The sequence below is a fragment of the Triticum aestivum genome, chromosome 7A (genome assembly GCF_018294505.1).
Source record: "Triticum aestivum cultivar Chinese Spring chromosome 7A, IWGSC CS RefSeq v2.1, whole genome shotgun sequence".
NCBI lineage: Eukaryota > Viridiplantae > Streptophyta > Magnoliopsida > Poales > Poaceae > Triticum > Triticum aestivum.
The window spans coordinates 522,668,358-522,672,380 of record NC_057812.1 but is presented as its reverse complement, the minus strand read 5'-3'; the positions used below and the strand labels follow the sequence as shown (position 1 = coordinate 522,672,380).

Genomic DNA, 4,023 nt, shown 5'->3' with positions numbered 1-4,023 from the left:
TGTTTTCAGCAGAATTGCCATGGTATTATTTTTGTGCAGAAATAAAAGTTCTCGGAATGACCTAAAAATTAACGAAGAATTATTTTGGAATATATAAAAAATACTGGAAGAAAGATCCACATCAGGGGGCCCACGCCCTGTCCACGAGGGTGGGGGCGCGCCCCACGCCCTGATGCTCCACCGACCTCAACCCTGACTCCAAATATTCACTTTCAGGGAGAAAAAAAATTAGAGAGAAGGATTCATCGTGTTTTACGATACGGATTCACTGCCAAGCCCTAAACTCTCTCAGGAGGGCTGATCTAGAGTCTGTTCGGGGCTCCGGAGAGGGGAATCCGTCGCCATCGTCATCATCAACCTTCCTCCATCACCAATTTCATGATGCTCACCACCGTGCGTGAGTAATTCCATCATAGGCTTGCTGGACGGTGATGGGTTGGATGAGATTTATCATGTAATCGAGTTAGTTTTGTTAGGGTTTTGATCCCTAGTATCCACTATGTTCTCACATTGATGTTGTTATGACTTTGTTATGCTTAATGCTTGTCACTAGGGCCTGAGTGCCATGATTTCAGATCTGAACCTATTATGTTTTCATCAATATGTGAGAGTTCTTGATCCTACCATGCAAGTCTATAGTCACCTATTATGTGTTATGACCCGTTAACCCCGAAGTGACAATAATCGGGATACTTACCCGTGATGACCGTAGTTTGAGGAGTTCATATATTCTCTGTGTGTTAATGCTTTGGTCCGGTACTCTATTAAAAGGAGGCCCTAATATCCCTTAGTTTCCAATAGGACCCCGCTGCCACGGGAGGGTAGGACAAAAGATGTCATGCAAGTGTGACGCCCCAAGACCGGAGCTTCAGCTGCCTTCCGTGGTTTCCGGGTTTCGTCGTGTGATTTGTTTGGTTCTTTGCATTCATCATTGCATCATGTCATCATGCCATCATGTCATTTCTTTTCTTAACTCAACTAAATAAATGCCATGGATCTTTGATCCATTTAAATTGAGGGAATTCACTTGTTATTTCTCTTTATAACATATTAAAGCCTCTCAATACTATTAGGGAGCTATAATAAAAATTATTCCATTTATTTGGAATTAACCATAACACACTTGCAAATATCCCATGCCTTTGTTATCTCAATTCTTGGTCTCCAAACTTTGCCCATATATCCTTTCATCATTTTCCGGAGCTCCACCTAAATTCTCAACATTTTTGGCCACTTCCAAAACATAGTCCTAGTTCAAACCCATTTGAATTAAATTCAAATGAGTTTGAATTTACATCTTCCAATCTTGGCCTTTTCCATTTTCTCGGAACAAGCGTATTTTTGTGAGTTCGGGAAAATTATCCCCATGTCCAAAAATCTTTTCCTAAACATCTCTTTATTTTCCTCTCTTTATTGTCTTTTCTGCTAAAAAAATATAAGAGGGGAAGGGAGAGCCTAGCTCCAGCGGCAGCAATGCAGCCTAGCTCCAGCAGCAACTGGGCTGGCCTCTAAGGCCCAGTCGCCCCAGGCCCATCCTGCCGTGTTAACCCTAGCCCAGACCCCTCCTCTCGATCTCTCCTCCTTTCCTCCACCTCGCGCCAACAGGAGACCCTCGCTCGACGAGAGCGGATAGGCTGCACGCAGCGGCATCTGATCGCAGGTATCCAGCCGGTCGTCCTGGCGAGGTGATCCGTGCGTTAAAGATGGTTGAAATTAGGTAACGAGAGATACATCAGTTCATACTTCCGAATACCCGTGTCCACGTCGCGCATGTGGGCTCAGCGGGGGGCACACACCTGACGCAAAAGGGACCTTTTGCACAGAGCGTGCAGTGCGGTACCTCGTGGGCCCGGTACTGTCGTACCAAGTTGGAGGCTGTCCTGCGTCTCGCACCGCTTCTCTTTTTCGATTTGGGGCTGGAGGTCCGTCTGGATCTGTTCATGGCGACTCCGGCAGCGACGGCACCGGCGTTGGCCTCTGGGTGAGTTAAACTCTCTTAAACTCCGGCCCTATCTTTGTTCTTGATCTACTTCATGGCACCGACTGCAGGCCAAGGGTACCCCGCGGACCAGATGAGAGGGCGGCTGTAGTTCGTGTGCCGGCGCTTGAAGCTGCGATCCAAGGATTCGCCAATAGAGGGACTGATGTGGTTGTCAACCCGTCGATGGGCACAGTATTTGACTCGCTGACAGAGGCCTATGAATTCTACAATTTGTATTCATGGGAGGTGAGCCGGCAGAATGTCAACGGGACCAAATGCATGTAGGAGATCGTGTGCGGCTGCGCCGTGAGTCCCTTTTTCTCTTTTTCAGTTTTATGCTGGGTGCGATTGTGCGATTTTGTTATGTGCAAAGGAACTGAAGTAGTTGTCAAATTTTATGATTTGAAAACAAATGCAGGGTAAACCAAAGAGGGAGAACAGTTCATCGTTGAGAAGCAATTGTGCCGCCATGATTCGTCTACACCGGACAGATGATGGGGGGTGGTATATATGCCTCGGAAAATCGTGCTTCTCACAACCATAAACTGCTTAGGACTTGTGCTGAGAAGCTGCACTGGCCAACCAATGCTTGTGCGTGTTTGAAAAAGCTTGTGCGTGTTTGAATGAGAACGTGCAAACGATCAGTACTGTCCGGCCGTGTGAATACATCCAGGGCGATAAGTGTTTACTTTATACAGTGTCTCAGTACCACGGTACTATTTCGTCCTCACGCCCTGCACACGTACAGCGCTCTGCAGCCGTGTGTCAGCTTTTCTGTCAGTGTATGGTACTTGAAACACGCAAAAATACGCACATATCACACGCTAGCGGGCCTCTATACTCCAAGTAGCACATATGGTAGCTACTAATCGTGACGCTGTGCCAGCCGTCGATGCGCTGCGTGCAGCTGCCGCTGCGTGCAGCGCTGCACTTCCCCTCGCTCGATCTCCTACTTCTCTCGATCTCGGTCTGCTGCCCGACCCCATCTCTCCCTCGCAGGCGCGACCCCCTTCTTCTCCGAATCTCCCTCTCGGTCCCTCCCTCGCTCGAGCCCTCCAGACTCCTCCGTCCGGCCACACCACGACCAAGCTGGGTCCTGCTCCGATGCGGTTGCGCCTCAGCGTCGCCGTCCTCCATGGCTGCCAGCGAGCCTCTGCTCTGCTGCACCTGCCTCGACCTCCTTTGCTAGGGCAAGCAGCGCCGCCCCGTCGACCCGCCTCGTCCTCGTGTCTCTGGCGTCATCCCCGACCCCAGCCACTGGATCCGGCCGGATCGAGTCGGCCCGCGTCGAGCACCTCCACCACCTTGCTCCGTCGAGCTCTGTCCTGCTGCACCTCGCCTTGGGCCACCTGCACCACCTCGGGAACCCTTGCCAGGAGTGCCGCCGCTGCTTCCACTTCGCCTGAACCGCACCCTGCTTCACCTCGGACAGCAGCAGCTCGCCCTCTTGTCCCCGTGGTCTCGATTCAGCCAAACGCCAGGCCCATGGGTCGAGGCCGCCTTCCCTTCCCTTCGCCAGATCTGGCCTTCGGTTCATGTTGACCGGAGGATCGCAAGAGATCTCTCTGTCTCCTGTACACGTTGTTTGTCAACAGACTGATGCACGCCAAGACCATCTCGGAAAACCCCAAGTACCCCTACGCGCGAAGACGCCAAGACCGTTTCGGGATTCACCAAGTACCACTACGGCGACATGAACATCTACGGACGTGTACGACTACCGTTGCCCGAAATACCGTGGGTCACAAGCGCCGTGAACGACTACCGTCACTTGGGTTTGACAAGATGCCGAGTACCACTACGTTTGCCATGTACATCTACACCAAGACCGATGACCGAACGACTTAATACCGAAACGTCAAGTTCCTCGATGAACCGTGTACGACTACCGTCGCCTCGGAGATGTTGGGTTCATCAAGTTCCTCTTCGGGAAAGTACCACTACTTCCACGACGATACGAGAACAACTACCCTTGTTGAATGCCGTCAAGTGAACAACTACCCTCGACGTGTACGACTACCTCGTGAACGTGTACCCGACGA

General features: G+C 50.9%; 1 long non-coding RNA gene across 1 annotated transcript; it reads left to right on the top strand.

Annotated features, from left to right (window-relative positions):
• The first annotated feature begins 1,753 nt into the window (after nt 1-1,753).
• On the top strand, nt 1,754-2,674 carry LOC123154644 (uncharacterized). Its single transcript, XR_006476962.1, has 3 exons — nt 1,754-1,981; nt 2,050-2,287; nt 2,400-2,674. It is a non-coding gene; the product is annotated as an uncharacterized lncRNA (long non-coding RNA).
• The last annotated feature ends 1,349 nt before the right edge of the window (nt 2,675-4,023 follow it).